The sequence below is a fragment of the Odocoileus virginianus genome, chromosome 19, assembly GCF_023699985.2.
Source record: "Odocoileus virginianus isolate 20LAN1187 ecotype Illinois chromosome 19, Ovbor_1.2, whole genome shotgun sequence".
Taxonomy (NCBI): domain Eukaryota; kingdom Metazoa; phylum Chordata; class Mammalia; order Artiodactyla; family Cervidae; genus Odocoileus; species Odocoileus virginianus.
This window is the reverse complement of record NC_069692.1, coordinates 27,447,875-27,453,836: the sequence shown is the minus strand read 5'-3', so window position 1 is coordinate 27,453,836 and position 5,962 is coordinate 27,447,875. Positions and strand designations below refer to the sequence as shown.

Here is a 5,962-nt window from a genome sequence, read left to right as displayed (position 1 = left end):
TGCTTGTCTAGTGTCTTGAGTGAAGGATGAGGGAGCGACACCTTAACTGTCCTGTAAGGGTGTCCTTAGAATGAATTCTGGACGTGACACAATTTGCCTCCATCCTGCTCGTGTCCCCACCCCCATCCTCCGTCCCCCATAGAGATGACTCCCTAGTTTTCCCACCTCCGTTGGTGACTGCCTTTGTCAGGGATCTGACAGGGTTGATCACTTGCCTCTCATAAATCGACAGTGTAAGATTTTTGTCTTTAATTATGGGCCATAAAAACATCTTCTAAGAAAAGCATTTCAAGCATGAGCCAGCTATTGTTTGCTTTTGTTGAACTTTTTTGTTTGTTTTACTTAGTTGATGGGCAGTGGGGTGGTAGCAAGGTGAGGAAGACTTGGATTAAGTCCAGAAATGCCATCCTAACCTTGATCCAGGGTGTATGTGTGTGGACCCAGCCAGTTCATGGGTGAGGGGCTCTGGGGAGCCCTGGGAACCTGAGGAGCATTTTGCCCATTGGTGGCATAATTTTTGCTTCAGTAGTCAACACTGAACACTCCACAGGGAATCATAGGGAATACTTCTGCATAGTTTTCCTGCCTTATGTGCTATAGTATTTTTTTTTCCCTTCACATTTTAACTCGGGAAGTAGATTTGCCACTTGTGCAATTTAAAACACATTTCAAGAAAGCTGTTTGACAGGCCTCTGGGCATTTTTAGTATGAAGCTCAGAGATCACAGTAGCCTGGCCACGTGGTCCCAAGGGTCATGTGTTGGGAATGGATCTACTTGCTTGTCCACTGACACTCCAGACACTAACCTTTCTCCAGTCACAAACCAAAAGCAAAATTTGAGTTTCACTTGGTAGACATGAATAGAAGATACTTACAGAAGAGTGTTAGAGCCCTCAATGAAAAACAAAAAACCTAAAAGCCCTTCACAAATGGTTTTCATGTTTGCCACTTCATCCATTCCCAAGTTCATGGTACCATGTATGTTAAGAAAATAATGTTGCTTATATTTAGACACTCAAAACTGCCCAGTGTTTTTTTTTTTTTTTTTAATGTTTCTTCTTTATATTCACTTAAACATCTGTGCCAAGAATTTGAAATGCTGCCAGCATTTAACTGTGGAGTTAAGAAAACCAGAACCCTATTGTCATAAATGTGCCAAATGGTGCTGGTTGCACTACTAAATTCTACAGAACCATAGTGGTAATAAGTTTTCAAAACAAAGCCCAATCAGATCCAGGGTATAACAGTTACTGCCATAAATCATTGTTCTTTACTTGGGAAAACATACCTTTTTTTCTTGAGAGTTATGTATCTTGAGCACACTTGTGGACTTAAATGTTTAATGAAACATTACATGAGAAGATAATATTCACTAGGAGCTCAAGTCTCCCCGGCCGTCATCTACCCTGAAGGGAGACTTCAGGCGGCTATTTGTACAGCTCGGCAAAACCAAAGAAGCCACCTTTTAAATCTTTCCTTAAAAGCCCTGTTCAGAAATGACATTCAGTTCTCTACCATGAGAAAATATATAGAATATAGAGTTCCATGGGAGTTTATAAGGACACTTGTAAATTTTTTTCCCTTGGGGGACAGAAAACCAATTTAGGACCTTTAAATTTGTGTAAGTGAACTTATTCCTCTGTGTGTGTGTGTGTGTGTGTGTGTGTGTGTGTGTGTGTGTGTGTGAAGCTTTCTTTAAAAGAAGATAATGGGAAAAGGCCAGAGCAGAGAAATGAAAGTAATTAGAGGCACATGGTAGAGGATTTCTAATGTTTCTGGGATAATCTGGTCCACAAAGGAAGGCTGCACCACAGAGGGGCGGCAGCTAAAAACATTAATGAACAGAAGGGAAGTTACATAGAATGGGATCACTGAACCAACTGAAAAGACACTTCTATTTCCTTTATGAGACCATAGAGTTCTTTGTCCATAACATGTCTGTTTCATTATCAGTGTCAGACCAGAAGAAATCAGACCATTCTGAGCACTTCTGGGTATCCAGCAGCTGCAAGAAATTTTTCAGTACACAGGAATAAGCCTCCCATTACATCCATTTCTAAGTTTCATGTCCTTAGGATTCCCAAGTCCGTTTGCTTAAAGTGCTGCTGACAGCTGCTCCTTCAATAAGTGAGAAGTGATTTTAATCTCAATATAGCTTTAATCATGTAATTTAGGCCAAAAACACAGCAAGATTCCGAAAAGTTATTTTTAAGCTGATTTACACAAATACTCCTCATGCTCAGTTTCACATAATACTATAACAAATCCTCTCCTGGTTTTTTTGAATCCTTCCCGGTTTGATAAATTATGAACCAGAGTTAGTCATGTACACATTTCCTTCTCTGAGTTTGAGATAGAAGCTTTTGTTTAGCATAAATGTGAACACAACCACCTTGTAGTTTTCTCCTAGCCTCATCAAGAAAGAAAGAGGAAGTGACAGGTAAATGCCAGTGGGTGGTTTTGGTAAGAAATTCTTCAGTGTGTTAACAAAAGGAAATTGTTCTTATGGAACTGTGGCAGGACTTCCCATCTTTAGGTAACCTGAAGGATTCATATGTGGGTTATAGCAACCAGTGTTCCTCCTTGGGTGAGGGGCAGAGCAAAAGAAACAAAATTAAACCATTAACAGGCGGGACTTTGGTTTATATAATAAGGGTGAACAGCCACCTTTAGGGATGGTAACACAGTGGGTCCTGTGTTACCCACAGGGGGAGGGAGGAAGTAGTCTCCTTCCTGGGATGGCCTAGAGAAGAAGAGCCAGCTTGTCTAAAAGCACAGGATAGGCAAGATGCCTGGCAAGCCCTTCCCAAGCTTATAATTCAAAGATTTCCATAACCATGTAAGTGATGGTGCGCCTGGGGACAAGACAGAGCTAAGGCTCTGGTGGAGAACTTAAGTTTCCTTAATGTTCCTGAGGCCTCCGAGGAAACTGCTAGCCTGGATGTAAAATATCCATATCAATGGATATGCTAGCCTGGATGTAAAATTACATATCAATATGTAAAACTCTGTATAGAAGACAGATCTGGAAAGCTTGTCTCATCCAGAGGAAGAGTCCATGATACCAAGAAATGAACTGTGCTGTTACGTTTTGTAAAATATTTGAAAATGTATTCCCCATTTGAGTCCCTCCCAGGGATTCTAAGAAGGGGTGGAAAATGAGGCAAGTTACCACTATGACCGACATCCGGTACTCTGCAGAGCAGCATCCAGGCTAGCAGCCTGCCAGTGCGTCCTGTCTCGGGCAGAGAGGGACTGTCTCCAACCTCCCTTCTTCCACAGCAAGGCAGCCCTGAACTACTATTTCCCACCCATGCAGGCAAAGGAAGCAGGATGAAGCCTCATCCCTTTCCATGGAACATTTTCTTGCCTCCTCAGTTTTAGAACAATTAACCTGACAGTGGTCTGTAGTGAGACTCACCATCTGAAGATCATGAACTGGGTGATTTAAGTCCTTCTTCTGTGCTACCCAGGCCAGATAAGGGGGTAAATATACCCCCAAGGTGGGAACTGAAATTATGAGCTCCTAGTCTGCTGAAAAGAGTGAACCAGGGATTTAGATTCCTAGTTCTAGTCCTGGTTCAGCCCCCAATACCTGGGTGCTCTCAAGAAAGCCCTAGAATTTCCCTGGACCTCAGTTTCCTGATCCATAAAATGAAAGAGTCATTCTTGGGCTTTCTTGGTGCTCTTTCAGAAGTATTACATCTCTTAATATGCTAAGATTCCATCATTGTCTCTTATTTCCTTTTGGTTTGTTTCCCTTGGAAGTCTGATTGTTGCTATAGGCATATATTTGTAATTTAGAGAGCAGATGTCAGAGGAAAATGGAAATGAGGGACAGGCTTGTATGGAAAAAACTATTGTGGCTTCTTTTGGCAAAACAGATTCGGCTTGCAAAGGTCCTGCTAATTTGTGAGAATCATGAACTTTCCCCAGGAATTAATATGCTCATCTGAAAGGAATCAAGATTCTTTTAATGGAAATAATGGCTTGTGCTTAAATCAAACCTCTGCTCAAGTGAAGTACCATGAATTCTAGGATGTTTAGTTTAGTGGCTTTTTGTTTTTTTCTTTCACATCTTTTTTTTTTTTTTTTCTAATGCCAAGCCTTACTTGCATGAAAGTAAGAAAGATTTAAGCTTGTTGCTGCAAAAAGGAAAGAAGGTAAAAAAATACAGGAGCTAAAGAAGAGAAGGCAAAGCAACCAAGAGAATCCAAAAAGACGTTGAAAGGAAACATTCTGTTAGCAAAGCAATAGAGGCCTCGATACTGTTCTAACGGTTCAAGGTTTTAAAAAAGGGAATAAAGACAAATGAAGCAGTCAGAGGGAGGAGAGGGAAAGGTTAAGCCAAGACAGAAACTGTGAGTAGATAGATGTGAAAGGGGCTGAAAATAAGTGAAAAGTGAAAAATTGCTTTATGAATAAACCGTTAAAAAATAGTGAGTGAAAAAGCAATCGTGCTTCCAGTTATTACTGAATCACCCGCTGGTGGCAGCCAGAGGCTGACCTGAGCTGAGACTCCACGCTTAGCCTACATGCAGCAGTTGGTGCTGGCTGCTCCTGTGGGCGGACACCGTTTTCTACTTGAGTGTCAGTTTCATTGTGATTACTTGCCGTCACAGACGCATGTGGCCCATTTTACCGCCTTGAACACCAAAAAACATGACTTGGTCATCTCTCCAACCTGCTGACATTACAAGGCAGGCGATATAGCCCCTTGGGTACATTCAGAACACCGGCAAGGCAAGGAGCTAGGATAGAGGGACATTGAGGGCAAGCAGATCTTCTACGGGAAGTTGATGGGGCGTGAAGGCTCAGCCTGCTTCTGTGTTTTTCTGAAAATGAGGCCGTGAGTTTATACTCAGTGATCCTTGTCATTCCTGATGGTGTGTCTGTCAGGGCAGGGATACAGCAACCATCCCACAATCTCTTCTGTGCTTGGAGTCCACAGAATACCCTTCTCCCGAGCACATTCAGGCCAGCAAACAAAATGGCAATCATAGCAGACCCGCCCCCGCCCCTGCCTACTAGAGGAAGCTCTGGAGCCCTAGGAAGTGAACCGGTTCCACCAGTTGACTCCGCCCTCCGAGCCTCGGGAAGAGCGAGCACCGGAAGTGCTCGCACCCACCAGAAGACTGGTCAAGCATCACAAGGAAGGGCTAGTGCAGATGGTACAGGCAATTTCCGAAGCTGCAGGGTCGCCCTCCTGCTCATTCCAAGTGGAGAGCACACTTCTCTTTCGGAGCTGCCTGCATGCACAGTTAACTTTTGATTCTCTGTTTCAACCGAAAGGAGGTGGGAGATGGGTGGTCACAAATTCGAAGATAATTTTGCTTGCCAGGGCTTCACTGGTTGTCTCTGGTGGACTGCAGGGAGGCAGGTGACCCTCCGGTGTTCTAGGGCCCCGGGGAGGTCAGTCCTGGGGAACATTTGACCCATGTGACCCATGGAGCAGTGAGCCCATGCACACAGATGGCATGGCTGTGAAATCAAAGAATGAGGCCCAATTTTAATGAATCCGTTTCATTTTTAAGAACCAGGATAAGACTGTAGTTCTGCACACCTGGCCAGCTGGGGCTAAGATTTCCTTCAGACTCACACAGTTCTTGGTATCTGTTCTTGCTGTTGCTGCAAGTACCACCTAGCCTTGTGCTGGTGGAAGGTTTAAGGTTTTCATCCTTGAGTTTTTGCATGGAGACAGGTAAGGATGGGCTTTGAGCATCTCCATCTTATAAATGGGACTGTCAAAGCATAGAAGGTCAGGAGAGAGGCTGAAGCCACCCGACAAGACCCTGCTGGACCTGGAAACTGAATCCCAGCTTCCTGACTCTTATTTCCACTTCTCACTTCCCAAGTCAGCACTTGAGAAGATGCTGCTATTGCCCAGCAGGCATGGCCCACAGGAGTCACTGATGCTGTTTGTATTTAGGGCAGGCTTGCCAAAACGGCAGGGTTTCACAGC

At 43.7% G+C, this 5,962-nt stretch overlaps 1 protein-coding gene across 3 annotated transcripts in view; it reads right to left on the bottom strand.

Annotated features, from left to right (window-relative positions):
- ATG5 (autophagy related 5) overlaps positions 1-5,962 on the bottom strand; it is a 195,133-nt gene that overhangs the window by 6,071 nt on the left and 183,100 nt on the right. The gene's annotated exons all lie outside the window — the stretch shown is intronic.